The sequence below is a fragment of the Numida meleagris genome, chromosome 4 (genome assembly GCF_002078875.1).
Source record: "Numida meleagris isolate 19003 breed g44 Domestic line chromosome 4, NumMel1.0, whole genome shotgun sequence".
NCBI classification, from domain to species: domain Eukaryota; kingdom Metazoa; phylum Chordata; class Aves; order Galliformes; family Numididae; genus Numida; species Numida meleagris.
In genome coordinates, this window is record NC_034412.1 from 38,880,395 (window position 1) to 38,895,901 (window position 15,507).

Sequence of the window (15,507 nt, forward strand, 5' to 3'; positions counted from 1 at the left end):
GCTGATGTAACACAAGTCTCAGTGTATCAATCTTTGTATCTCCTCTCACAACATTTGTCCCTGTTCTTGAAAGCTATAACCTACTGTCCTGTTACCTTGTTCTTAAATGTTTATTTTGAAGCCCTTAAGAAGAAAAGGAAAAAGGATCAGAAAGAAAACTGAGGATATAAGATGACTAAAAAATAGACTCAAGGTAAAAAACAAAAAATGAAAAACAAAGCAGATAGAAGAAAATCCATCAATCAAACTGGTAAATTTTCTAGGGCTGAAATATTCCTGAAAAGTTAAGAAAGGTGGAGTGCAACAAAAGCAACTTTTATTTCTTCCAGTTCTTTGGAAAATGTTATTACCAGCTTTGAGCACCAGTACTGCAAGTTCAGCTGAGAGGAAGAGTTATTTGTTCCTATTTCTGGGAAACCACATATAAGAATTTGGAGTACTGCCATCATAATAATCTCCTAGTATTATTATTCTTGTTGTATTTCTGCGCCGTAGCTCTTTAATATATAGTCATGCCAATATCTGCCTTTTTATTAAGAAGTTTTCCACATAAAAAATTATTCTTGCTACTTTTGTTGAACAAAGAGGCCACATGGGGTAGCTTGACTCATTGGCCCATATTTACACTAGCTTTGGAGGAGAAACATCTTTGATATGGCATTTGAATCTACTGATAACTTTCTGTGGAACTGAGCTCTTGGATAGATAGGAGCATGTATTCATAATTATGCTTTGGATCTGGAAATTTAGCTTGAAATACTCATCTTCAGGCTCTGATAGCATTTTCAGAAAAGCTAAGTGCATGTTGTGATGGGATTTTTCATGGAGACACCTCTAATATTCAGTCTTTTCAGCAGTTTCCCTCAGGAGGGAGGGGACCAAAACATTAAGGCACTTGAAGGCATTTTGGACAAAAAAAAAAAAAACCCTATGAGGTAATTTCTCATTTGTCTTCAGTAGTGAAGTGCAGCTAATTCTCATCTGCCACCCTTGTAAGCCCTTCTAAAGTAAGTGAATGAAAGCCTTTAAGTAGGTGCTTTGTCTTGAGCTTGATAGTAACAAATGCTCATATTGTGAGACTTCTACCACTACAACCAGCTGTAGCACACACTCTTGCTGGGGCTTGGAATTTGTAACCTAACCCAAAGCTTTGCTGCACTCATCCTGTTGTGAATGGCGTAGGCATTGTAAGTGAGGAGACTCCTAATATGCCTCTTTAATTTGTCTGTACACCACCGGGCAGGACTGGGAGCACAGGCCTCAAGCTCTTGTGCTGGAGTAACAGTAGCAAACTCCATTTTATGTTGATCTAAGTTAGGATTTGTACCCCTGTCTATCCTGTCATTTGTCTCTAGTTAGGATAAAATCATGTTCACCTTCATTGTTGTGGAGGCCTACAAAGCCGTAGTGCTTACAGCTAAATGTTTGCTCATCTGTGCCAGATACCTGATGCTCTCTAGGTTCAAGCCTTGTCCTTGCCTCCTTTTGTTGAGAGTGCATTAGCCATCATCACCATGCTTGGCTCTCGTTGCTTGCTCTGGTCTGCATCTGGAGTTTCCATTGATTTGCTTTGAGGTTTGTTCTGTAGGCTACACTTGTCATTACAGAAATGCTTTGCAGTATGGGTAGAGTTGAGTCATAAGCATCTTCCTGTGTGTGTTTAAACTGATGTGAATCCCTCCTAATGTTATATCAGCTAAAAACCCTGAGCACCGAATAGTATTGTTTGATAAGCTTCTGGCAGTTTCAGTAACCTCAAAGCCTGTTTTTATGGCAGTGGACTGGGGGGGACAGAACATTTAAGATAGGCTGAACTGGAGATATCTGAAGATATAGATGATGGTACCTTCATAGCATAGTATGACAAAATGTGTTTCTCTGCAGTGAGAAATATTTGTGAGCAGTTGAGAAGATCAAAATTAGTGTCAGCTGCCAAGTAATATTCAGCCCACTTCAACACCAGTGTGTAAAATATCAGAGAAGCTACATTCCTGAAAGTGTAGAAAACAATCTGTCTACAGGGGACGTATCTGACATAAAGGTAGTGCATCTCTTTAGTCAGTCTTATGCAGAAACACTGAGAACATTCAGTCCTACCAGTCAAAAAGTACCAAGTCTTATTTTCTGCTGCAGTGAAATCTGTCTATTTGCATGCAGCTGTTCAGTACTTCAGACACTGGAGCATCAAAAGTCAAGCTCATTACTGACTAAGGAAATCTACAAGGGAGGTGGGGAGGAGGAATACAAAACTGAAAACATCAAAGGTACTTCAGTTACAGCAAGGTGCTTCTTGTCAGTGTGGTGTTAAATCTGTGCAACACTGGTTTAGCAATGGGATGTGACAAGCTGATAAAAGCGAGACTCTTGCAAAGCAGGTTGCAGACAAATCAGAGGCCAAGTGTAGGACTTGAAAGAGACACATCATATACAGAAGGAAGAGTAAGATGAATTCTTTTGTAGAAGACTTTGGAGCTCCTCAGACATCTGAAAACATCAGGGTAAGGTAATGTGTAAGAAATTACATAGACCCTCTGTGGCAAGATGAATCTTGCTCTGATTAGGAACAGCCTGATCCATAGGGACACATAGACATCGCTTTGTAGCTAGAAGCCCAAATGCCTGTATTGACTTCTGAACAGAAGATATCATTCTGTGATATTACTGCTTTTGTAATTCTTTCAGATATGTTACAGAGACTGTAGTGAGGTAACATTTAAATTGAAAAAAAAAACATCTGGGAAGCTAGAGTGCTTTTCTCATAGTGGCTATTCAGCACCGCGTAAACACAGTGCAAGAATCTACACATCAAAGTTATTCTGTTTCTTCTTTGGAAGTTTCATTGCTTCATTAAGTTAATTGTGTGCAAGCACAGCATGATGATCCTTAGCTGCTTCCTTTCAAGTGCGGGGAAACACTTGATAAGGAAAAAAAAAAATGATTTTCAGCAGATCATTCAAAGCAAAGCCAATTTTAATTGGAAAATGTGAAGGCATTTCTTCTTATTTAGTCATCTTACCTGCCAAATTTGCATCTTCTATCTCCAGCCATTTCAGCACAAGTATTTTTTACGTTCTTTGTATGACTGTGTGTTTAGAAATGGTAACACTTATGTTTATTTTTCATACTGCAGAGTTACTAACCTGCTTTTGCTTAGGTTTTATTTTTACTTTTTTAAAGACCAGCTGGAAATTCACGTCTTGAAATGTGAGTTTCAAAACTTCACACAACTGATATCAGAAGATAAGGAGAGGTGTTAGGGACTTTCAGTTGACAGATTCTTCATGTTGTATCATAGTTAGTGAAACTGTTAACTTTGTGGGTTAGTTATCTGCAGAGAGGACTCTCTGTAAGGAATCTTGGCTGGATTTTTGAACATCCAGGCTGTTATCCCCAGGGAAGTGTTCTTTCAGTAGCTTCCAGCAACTCATTTGTCTTCATTTAGTGGAAGTTACCTTACTCTCACTTGTGCCGGTGTGACTGGCTTGAAAACTAGATCTGGGAAATGGTCCATTAAAAAAATGAAATGAAATATGTTCACATTTCACCAGGACCAATCCATTTTGCAGCACTGTTCTAGAGTGCAGTCACGCCAGTAGGTGAATTATGCAGGATGTTAACTTCTGCCAAAGGATGGTGTTTGTGAGGAGCAGAGCTAGGAACCTACGATACTAGATGTCATCTCCAAAAGGATAAGGAATGACAGTCTGAAAATACAGACTCTCTTTAGAATTAAAAGAGCACTATTGTCATTTCTGCAGGCTCCTCCATAAGTGTTCTCTACCATTACAGTGATGGAGCTAGTCTCAGTCTTAGGTACTTGTAAATTCCAGTGTTAGCTAGAAGTGTGTTTTGCACACATATGCTTTCATATACTACATGTCGTGAATGATTTAAACAAGTTATACCTAAACTTTTATTTTATTACATTTTGCGCAGTGGAAGAAAGGATACAAGAATGGATGGATCTTACTTTTTAGCATCTGATCTAAAGACTTTTTAGAAGTTGTAGAAAGTCACAATTAATTTCAGTGAGCGTAAAATCAAGCTCTAAACCAGGAACTCATGTTTGTTGATGCAGTCCTCTAATCAAGTGGATAGAAAGCTTTTGGAGAGGGTTCCAGCCATCATGTGGCTCAGCCTGGTTCCTTATTCTACATGAGTCCCTCAGCAGCATAACTGCTTTCGTCTCTGCTTAGCTTTGCATTAGCCTGAAGCCACATAAAATCCCTCACCCTGCTGTGCTTTGTTGTGTATATTTTTGACAACAGACATACTTCAACTAGCGCTGAAGTCTATCTAAAGAGGAATGTTTTGTGGTTTTTTGTTGCTGTTGTTTTGTGTGGGAGGATGATATGTTTGGTTGTTTTAAGACATTTCTGCAATTTTCGAGACTTTCTAGTGGTGCATTTGGTGTTCAAAAGCAGCTGGTTTCTTTGATCTCTAAACTTTCCAAATGGGATTTATTCCACAAACCCTTTGGCATTTTCCAGAATATACTGCCAGACTTGAATTTTTTTAAAAGTATTTCTGTAGATATTTCCTTGTGCTGTCATCTTGTTTTCCAGGTATTTTTGCTATAGAATAAAAGCTTGACAACATGCACAAAGCAGGTGGTTTTAACACATTTCAAAAAGAAGCCCATGTTTTTGAAGAAAAATGGGTAGGAGAAAAAGGCATATCAAAACATAGACCTGCCAGGCATCTAGGATCAAATGCAGGTTGCTAGTTTCATGCTGCAGCTTGCAGAGAAATCTCAGAATTCACTCTAGCCTGTAACTGAGCGCATGGAAATAACTTCTGTGAAAATGAAAAATCATGAAATATTGTATTGCCCATGTAGTGAAGGATGCTATTCTGTGGATCAGTTTTCTATGCAGATAGTTTTTATTTTGATTGGACCGGTCTTTTCAATAGGGGGTCTAATTCCAGTTTCCCCATGAAATAGAAAGAATCCCCATTCTGAACACTGGGAATGTCACCACAAATGTTTCCTTTGAGTGTTGTAAATGGAAAGTCCAAAACTGTTAGACAAGTCCTCCCCATTCAAACTCGATACAGAATGCATAAATAACTACAACTCATGAATCCCAAAATACATGATCTTTCAGATCTTTGCTCTTTTGGCTATCTGGATGTATGTGGCATACTTACAATATTAGGAAAGAACCAAATAAGGAAAATAATAGGTGCCCTCATTAAGGGGCGTTGCTTACAGTGCGGTTTTGTCGTATTGTGAAGTAGTGTTTGACTGCTCTCTCAGAGTTAGAAGTATCTCTTGCCTGTGCCTTATTGCTGGGTAAGTAGCAGGAGCTTTCAGTACCACCTTTCTGATTTAGGAATGTATGTCTATGTACCTGAGTCCCACTTGATGCTGCCTAGCCAAGATGGAGTAATATTATATGAATCATTGGCAAAGCCTGAGTGAGGAGCAAGCTCCTCGGATTCTCCCCATTGTTACTGTGCATGCTGGAATGTCTCCAGCTGATGTAAATCAGAGGGGATGTCTTTTCATTCACAGTGACCCCTGCACAGCCAGTTTCCCAGGCAGGCTAAACAGCTTAGGAAAAGGAGGCCCTCCTTACCTTTTCTTTATTCTGTATGATGATACTGCGATAAGGTACTGGCAGTCTGGAAAGTGGTCTGATCCCTATGTCTTAATGATCACCCACACCCACCAGAGCGGAATGTTTTAATTATTGCCAGCTAACCTAAAATCCCCCACAAGACCAAAGTGGAAGAATAATTTATTTAAATAAACCATACATAGATAACAAAGTTAGTAGATGCAGAGAAAAGCCAAAAGAAATTAAAACAACCTTTTACACCTACCTGTATTTTAGCTCAGCTTCTGCTAGCAAAGAGTCAGAATACTTTGGTGCTTTATGGCTGGCATCCAGTTCTCAGATAAAAAATGGTGCTCTGGATTTAAATATCACTGATGAAAACTCTGTTTAGGGGTTACGTCTACCAGATTGATGCCCAAGCTTTTCTTAGAATTCTGTTTAGATTCAGACACTCTCTCCTTGTTTTCTTCTAATGCAACAGTTTCTTAGAGGTCAGTTTTAATATTTCTCATAGGGGACTAGTACCATATGATGCATTCCATGCCATATGGTGTCATATGGTACAATACAACGAGGGGTAGTTGGCTGGGGGACTGCCACTGCTTAGGGACTGGCTAGGCATCAGTCAGCAGGGGGTGAGCAATCACATTTTGTATTGCTTGCTTTTTGTATATATAATCTATTAATTATTTTCCCTTTTCTGTCCTTGTAAAATATCTACATCTCAGCCCACAAGTTCACTCTTTTTTTCCAGTTCTCTTCCCCATTCCATTCTGGAGGAGGGAGTGAACAGCTGTGTGGTGCATAGCTGCCTACATATCCGTGTAAACAAACACTTCTAATACTGAATGCAGACTAGAAGTTCAGTGCATCACTGGCTCTTCAGGCTCAACGTGCCAATAACCAAAGTCTTTGGTGAGGCAGTAGATTTGAGATCAAGGATCCTCAGGCCTTGAGAAACACCATGATATGTTATTTTTTGAACTCAAAGAAAGAAATGGGGAGGACTGACTTTTTAGGTGCTGTGTGTAAGCAGAGAAACATGGTTACTAATGCCAGAAAAGGAGTTGTTGCTCTGTTTAAATGTACCCAGGATAAAAGTAGGTTCTGCATAGTTAAGGGAATTGGAGCATTGGTTTTGATGCTGCTGAGGGGCAGGAGCTGTAGAATGTCTGTTCTTTTTTATTTTGATACCATATGAATTTCTTGAATTATTCAGCAGTCCAATGTTATCTCCATCCAGCTGATAAAAAAGTAAAACCCATGCACTGATTGCCTAGTGTGAAGGGGTTTGCCACCACTGTACTATGGTATGCAAAAGTCTCTTACTGAAAGGATGTTGATTAGAGGTCAAAATGAAATGTGACTGTGAAGACCCTTGATTGCTCCTTTGTAATAAAATTGCTCCTTTTACTTAACATTACAGCTGAGAACAAAAAAACAAATGTATTTGAATTAGTAGCTCCATTCTTTATCATCATACATGATTTCAGTTACACCAGAGGAACTGCAAGTTAGTGGAACTATGCTAATGAGAGAAGTAAATGAAAGATAACATCTATCTTGACTTTAGTCTGGTTGCATATAAGTGTGGTTTTCCAATTTCTTAGCATCTGTACATACATAGAGTATTTGAGAGCTCTTTAAAACTGCATGCTCTTCTAGAAACAGCTTTATCCTTTGCTCTTCTCCTGACTGTAGAGCCAGTTCTTAGATATCATGGATGAAAGCCCAGCTCCACTGAGGCCTGTAGCAAATATCCTATTTACTTCAACGAAGCCAAGATTTTGCCCTGAATTTATAAAGCGGTGGAGCACTACAAAACCACGCGTGCCATAATGCACACTGTAAATGCCAGTGCTTTCGTTTCAGGGTGCTAAGACTTCAAAAAAGGACAATTAATTGTGCATGATGCCTTCTCCCCAGGAACTGAAATGATTACTGTGCATTTCAGAAAGTAGTACTGTCTGCCACTTTTAAATTGGTCCAGATACAAACTTCTTGTTGAAAATCAAAGAGTCTGTAATGAACACCAGCTCTGATCGATGCTAATCTGTCTGTGAACTGAACTCTATTGTAGTCATGCAGACAGGAAATGCTGGAGAAAACGTGGAGCTGTAATAGTGGAAGTGATTCCAAGCAGTTTAGTAAGATATGTGAAGTAGATGTAGATGCATCATAGCTGACCCATTTAAGACTGTTTTTCTCTTGAATATAACGTGATTGTCCAAAACTACAGACTTTCTTGTGGGTACACTGAAACCAGATTGCTTTTTGTAAAGGATTCATCTCATTGACTATGCTGGACGTCTTTTGTTCCATATTGAAATGTATTTTTGTTTCATTCACTGGATTAAAGGAGATTAGACTTAATGCAGTGAGTTAATAGAGGAGGGAGATACTCTAAAGGTGTAGTTCTCCTTACAGTCAAAAGATGGTAGTACAATTTCTGTTCCAAGCAGCCCAGCAACACAGAGCAATTGCTATGCATCCATTGTTTGTGTTTATGCAAGGGATAAAGGAAATCCATGAAACAACTAGCTGTTTATCTGGCAGTGGTTATGACCTTGATCTTCTCTGTTAGTCAGTAATTCTGAATATGGTCCTGATGGCCAGGTTTAATTGGCTTAGCGCAGTTATGGAGCCAGCTGGTACCAGAATGGACATGTGTAGTGAAGTCTTTAATTAAGGTTTAGGGGACTGGGAGTGTATGAAATGAAAGTGTCCTTATCACTCTACCTATTGCTTTCAATAAAGTCTAAAAGAAGCAACTGATGTAATTAAAGCAGCAGGATTAATTAGGTCTAACTATTTACTAGACAATATTAATTGGAAATTATTTTATGGTGAAGTGCAAGTTCTTCATAGTAAGAAAATCATGCTTTTGTGGAAAACTGTACTAGAGTTTCCTTAATAAAAAAAAAACAGAGTGAAGTCACTTTGCACTAACTGCCCAAACAGAAATTGAAGACAGGCAGTTAGTTGAGAACTCTGGACTCTTCACAATTGACATTGTTTTTGGGTTTTGGGGTTTTTTTTTTGTTTTTTGGTTTTTTTTGAAAATACAAATCAAGATGCTGACGCTAAGGAAATTATTTACCTTCTTTACTCATGAGTCAACAAGATTTAAATCCCATTTTGTCTACAAGAAGTTCGGTTAAATTAATTGCTTGCTTGGATATACTACTGGTTGTAGTAGTACCTGGAAAACTTATTTGACACAAGAGATAGATGATGTTTGAATTGTTTAGGATCTGGTATCCCTAACACAGAAATGCTTAGTTGCATATGATACTGTGTCTGAGCTGAGAAAACAGGAACTTGGCTGTACTCAGTGCAGGAATTAGGGAGAAACTTCTATATTTTTGAATCAAGTGGAGTATCTCTGTACATCCTGAGATGCTACTATGAATTTGCTTAGAAATGACACTAACAACTTTGAAATCTTATAATATAGATGCAGTACTTTTAGATGTAGAATATCTACTTGAACAATTTTAGTTCTGCACCGCAAGATCTGAGAGGATTGCATTCAGTCCCAGTAGGTTAAGCTAAGAATTAGCTACCCTGGGGATCAATGAGAAACCTCTATGTTCAGCATACAAATAGTCAATAGAAAACAGTGAGCACAGGACTTAATCCAAATTTTCTTGCTTACAAGAGCAAAGGTGTTGTTGAAAGCCACCTATTAACACATTTTTCTACCCAGGATTCCCACATGTGTTTCATCTATTGCAACAGGACTGTATTCAGAGAGGGCAAAACAAGTAGTGATATTTTTCAGTTCTCAGGCTTCATGCTGAAGGATATTATGCAAGATATTGCTGAAAAAGCTTTTCTAGATGTGAGAGCATTATGCTGTAAAACCAAGGAGTTGTTTTCTATTCTGTGGTTTCAGTGTTAGCCTAGGAACAAGAGAGAGTTTGCAACTCCTAGAGTTAAAAGATTAGTTGCAGGCACTGGGATTATCTGAGATCTGCCTAAATCATCTTTGTTATGTAGAGAAAATGATAGCAGGAATAGTCTCACAACTTTGATTCCTTCTCACCAAGCCAGAGACCTCTCACTTTCAGAAATCAGAACAATCAGTGCATGGAAAAAGACTTCTGTAAAGTCTCAGGGAGAGAAATGATATTGCAAACATATATCACTGTAAGTCTTTCCTCCCTTTATCAATAATCTTCATCTTAATCCTCAGTGATTTCTGCAGCATTCTAGTTCTCTCTAGGAATTTATTTTTGCAGTCATGACACAGTGTGTGGTTTGTAAATTATAAGCAGTTCCCTCAAGGAGCTGAATTGGACTGAAGTGCTGGAAAAGATTACTAATGAGTGTTTTGAATAAGAGCTTTTATCACTTCCATTCCACTTGGAACCTTCACATGCCCAGAAAGTGACTCAATTCATTCTGAATTTGAGGTAAAGCCATAAAGAGGTTTAAGTAGCTGAATGTGCAAGTCACATTGGAATATAATTTTCCCAGAGAATAATGTTGATTTTTGTATTTTAGCTTATTTCCTTGGTTTTGAAAAAAGCATAAGGAAAGGCATTCCAATTTAAGTAGTGCTGTCTGTGGTAAGTTCCCTCTGAATGTCCCTGGGTTCTGGAGACATTCGTTTCAGTTCAGAACTGAAACTGTCCCTGTCACAGACACAGATGTAGAGATTATCGTGACAAACTCCTAGGGCACAAATGGGCATAGCAAGCAAAAACTGTCCGTGCTGACTCAATGAAGCAAAAGAGCTAAAGGTAATTATTATTCTTTTCCTAGCTCCTTGTCTAAAAGGGATAAATTGAAAGGTCATGGGTATTGGTTATAGTGACACGGAGTAATCACCATGTTTTGCAGGCAGAGGTACTAAAATGCAGGGAGGATGAGGAGGGCGGACAAGGCAAGGACCAAACCGTGACACTGGCCATTCATATGCCTTCCAAATAAAACTGTTTGACTTCCTTTATACAGATATACCTTACCATGTGCATACTATAAACTTAGTTCTATCTGCTGTCCTTTAGTAACAGTAAGCAAACCAGTCTATTTAATAATAAAGTCTGGGTAGACCACTGCAAATGTGATGCTGTATGCACTGTGCTCAAGAGTCCCTTGCTAGATATAATCTTGTTAAAACATTTTCAGATGTGTTTGATATCACGAATGGCTGTTAAAGGCAGAACCTGCAACAGTGAAAGAGTCTTAGATGAGGCTAAAGCTGTGAGACAGTTAAGAAGCTCTGCTCTGCTTCTTCAATGCGGTGCTCTCTGGGTATGAGACAACTTCAACAGTTTTTTCGTCTTCTGAACTTCTGCTGATAGATACAATCCAGACCTTAGCAGAGAAAGAAGGAAACTTGAACAGTTTTCGGACTAAATTAGGAATCCTCTCTTCTGTGGGAACTTGCAGAATTGCTTCCCACTTTTCAATTACGATGTTAATGGTTATGTATCTGTTTTTCCCGCTGCTCTAGGTAAAGTAGTGAGGCATGGATGAACACTAGAACTTTAAAATTTCAGACGGTAAATTGCAAATTTTACTCTTGTTTGTTGTTACCTTAATGTAGCCTCCTCTGCTTTAGCTGTACAGACTCAGTGCACTTTCTTTCTACTGTATCCACTCTGTGCCTACAAATCAGATCACAATCACTTGCTAACATACTCCTTTTGATGCTGTGTGGGTTTACAAATTTAATTGTAAAACAGTTTGTTCCATATGCATTTGATGCGGGTAGAATGGGTACAGAAAGAATCAAGTAAAACACAGTGAGAAGTGGCAATATTTGGGATTGGAACTTTTTATCTGGTCTAGCGATATAAGAGAAAATTTGGAAGCCTTTAAAGTATTTTTGATGGAAAAGGGAAATATTATCCTGCAGTCTTTGATTAGAAACTCTGGATCCATCACCCTGTAGAGCAAGGAAAACCATCAGGTTTCAAGTAGATAGTAGAACAAGGAGGCTGTTTTAGGTCCAAGGCAAGGCAACCTTGCACCAAGAACAAAGAAATCAGAGAACCCTAATTACTGACATTCTGATATAATACTACTTGATCCAGTAAAGGGGAGACCATTTTCAAATACTCCTTGGGGAAAGAAATCTCAAATTATGAGAACTATGGACTATGCATTGGAAAAACAAAACATCCTGAGTTCAGGGCTCAAATGTTGAGTTCTCACTTAAATATTATGCAGCTGATTTGATTTTTCTACATCATTCAGCTCCCTTAGGAATAGGCAGATTTACATTTAGGTAATCACAGGGTTTTTTGAGGTGAAGAGCCTTGTTTAGAGATGGCTCTTTGCATGTTACATTGTCAAAACATGTAATTTCACACAGCAGTCTATGTTCCATTCTCCAGGCAGCTGAAAATCATCTCTGCATCTCACCCTGGGGAGTAAGTAGTATATTGGCCATGTCATGCAATCATATCACTAGAACCTTGGGGATTGTTGATGTTTAATTTGCCCTTAATGAAGCCTGCCAGATCAGCTTACACTATTTGTCACTGTTTTCTCGCCTGGCTGCCAGAGTCTTGGCAATGATTTCTGCTTCTAAAACAAGGAAAAAGTAGGCCTGCAGCTGGGACTGTTGTTTGAAACTGAAATCTGTAAGGAACGTGGACAGAAATCCACCTTTGATCTGTATCGTGTGTGTTCCAGGCTAGATGAAATCAGATTAGTTTTAATCCCCAGAATGACCGTTTTCTTGGCTGAACTCAGGCAAGATCTATGCAGGGACTGAGATCGGATGTAAGACCTACCTACTCTCTGGGGTAGGATAGTGGTCAGGAACCCTTGGTCTGGAAAAGTCCACCATAGGGTGTAACTTCATGCACAGTGCTGCAGCTTTTAATGACCATGCACAGAGTGAGAGAGTCTCTTTCTGCACTGAACTCCCCAGCATTGTGGGTTTATGAGGCAGTATGCAGATCACTGCCAGCTCAGATGTGTCTGTTCCCACATTGTAGATGTGGCCTCAAGTACCTAACAGTCACCCACCTTAAGCACGTCAGGCAGGAATGTAGATCTTTGAAACCTGCTAGGTGTCTGGAGACATTCACAGCAGCAACTGAGCATCTCTCTTTTACCTAGACATGTCAGAACCACTACAGAAGACACTCTGCCTGTCTTCACTAAAAGTAGTTATTCCAACCAAGCTCGTAAAGCACCTGTTGAAACTCAACAAAATTGCTTTTACCATCAGGGATACTAAAACTTGGTTCTACTCGTGATGAACAGCCAATATCTGAAGCAGATACAGGACTTTCTAGGTTATTGCTTTAGCCAACAGCCCAGCTACACAGCGGTCTTTGTTCTCTCCTTTACCCCCTTCATTATTTGCTAATAACAGGACAACAGCTTCAGAAAGAATCCTACCTTAGAATAACCTAAGAAAGATCTCATTTAAAAAAGGGAATGTTAGGTAAATTTTCATCTGGATGCTAGTAGAGTTGAGTATTTAATCTTTGACTACTGAAGTTCTCTCCTGTCTCTTTACCAGTCAGCGTTTGTGAGAAAGGATACATGTAGGCAGTGAATTCAAGATAGTGGGTACGTCTGAATCCCATTTGGAGAGGTATTTTCCTGTAACCCAGATGAGGTTACCAACTTCATGGAGAGATTTTAAGATTTCTTTCTTGGCATTCCCCATCAGGTAAGTTAGATAGCTCTCTGCTAATGGGGTGGCTTTTGTGAGTGTCATTCCTATGAATTGCTTAAGCGCAGAACTCTTGACAAGGGGATCTGCAGGCTGCAAGGCATGCAGTTAGAAACTGACACCCTGTCATGCCTGCTGGTTTTTTTTTGTGATTCTGTCCTCCCCTTTATTTTCTGTTAAGATTTTTTTTCCCCATCCAAATCATGTCAAAGCAAGTAGACAGAAAGAAGGACTTTTCCTTTATAAGAGGACTATGGGAGGGAAGAGATTGCAGTATCAAACACAATACAAATCTGATAAATAGTTGATATCCTGGAACTGTATGTATCTTGTCTTTGTAAAAGCCTAGCATGAAATTAATTGAGGTGGCATGTGAAATAGCAATTTATCTGGAATAAGGAATGTAACATTGTACAAACATTTCTATTGACACTTCTCTCTACCTTTGAGTAAGGCCATTTGTAATATTGCGTTACTAATGTATTTTTTTCAGAGGGCTGATGTAATGACATGGGAAAAGATATGGGAAATGTATAATAAATACTGCTGGCATATCATTTTAGATAACCACTGGAAGTCTGCCTTTCCCAGCTGTAGGATTGCTATCATGTTCAGTGACATGTGCCAAACTGTGCCCAGGTTGTAATAGCTCAATTACATGTTTTCTGAGCTTATTCTCTGAGAGACTATTATTGCACATCCTGAGCTGTCAAGAGAAGCTTGTACTCCTGGAGTGAGCTAACACTGTGCTGGAAGGAAACTAACAGCAAGTTCACAAGTTACAGCTGCATCTCTGTGTGCCTGAGTCCTGCTGTATACACAAATCTGTCTTCTGTTAGTCTAACTGCCTTCTCAGCAGTATCTCAGCCAACTCACTTAGTGAGATCAGAAATCCATGTAGCTTGAAATCCCCAGGTAGCTAAAGAAAGAATTTAGGATAAGAAATGTAAGTGCTGTAATGTTCCTTCTTAGACTAACTTACTGGAAGTACGCCGGTAATAGTGAGATGCTGACTTCTGAGCCTAGTGCCCATACACCCTATTATATGCTTGAAGAGGCAGCAACTGACCATGAATTGAATATTTGCCTAGGTAAGTGGAGATGGATTCAAGTTCATGCTGCCTCCATGCTGAGCTGACAAGATGTTACCTAACTTGGTCAAAAAGTCATATAAACTTGTCAGCTATTACTGTGCTTAAGCTGATAATCCATGCTGGCAGAGTTGGTACAGCTGTGAGACTTAGCTGAGCTTTCTCATTTTATGTCAAATGTTTGCCTTAAAAAAATAAATAAATAAAAATGAAGAAGTTATTAGCTTCATTTCTTGATCACCTTTTGTTATAATATTTATTTCTCAGTTTGTCCCTCTCGCTGTCTTTGTACAATGTACTCTTAAAAGTTCAAGGTTTTACATAGCAAAATGTCAGAACTACATTAATTTAGGTGTCGGCTTAGCTCTTTCTAACCTGACCATGGAGTCTTTTTATTTTGTTGCTTTTCTTTTGAGTATGCTGTCCTTCCTAGAACACTAAATAAGTGTTTCAGTAAACACTGTCTAATTATTATGTAATTTGTATGTAGGATTAATTCAGAAGGGCATGAAAATATTTTATAATTTCTGTGTTTCTTTTTAATTTTAGAAGGCAAAAGATGGTTTGTAATACACTGTAGTTGGTATGTTCTCTGAATAGAACATGAGATCGAGGGTTCAAAGGCCTGACTCCTGTGTAGCATTTGACTAGATATGTTGTTTCAGTCAAGTAAAGTGCAAAGAATGTTCTGGTGATGGTGACCTGTCTCAAATCCAATTTAAGTTAACAACATGCTCCAAAATTCCTTTGTTTTTCTCTGTAAAGGAGAGATCATTTTTAATACTTTCACATCATCATTGAACATTGAAGTTTCACAGACAAAAGGGGCTAGCTCATAATGTGTGTGCACAGCCTCTGACAAAAATAATAATCTGTCAGCATGATTGTTGAAGTAGGTGTTCTGCATAAGTGAGTTTGGGTGTTCAATGCAATTCATGGAGCTGTTTTCTTTTGTAACTTAAAAATCAAACTTCTCCCGGTTAGAGAAATCCCTCTGCAGGGGGCGTGGCTTACAGAATGTTCCAGACACTTGTGTCATCAGCTGCTTTTTTGTGAGATCCTGGACTTGGTTCTTGAATTGCTGCTTGGAGAAGCAGCACCCCCATCAGCCCCTCACCTTCAGGCAGCATGAGTCGTCCTTGTCCACAAGACAGGAATGTTAAGGCTTTGTGGCTTGAAGCAATCCTTCCTGCCTTTGTTGCCT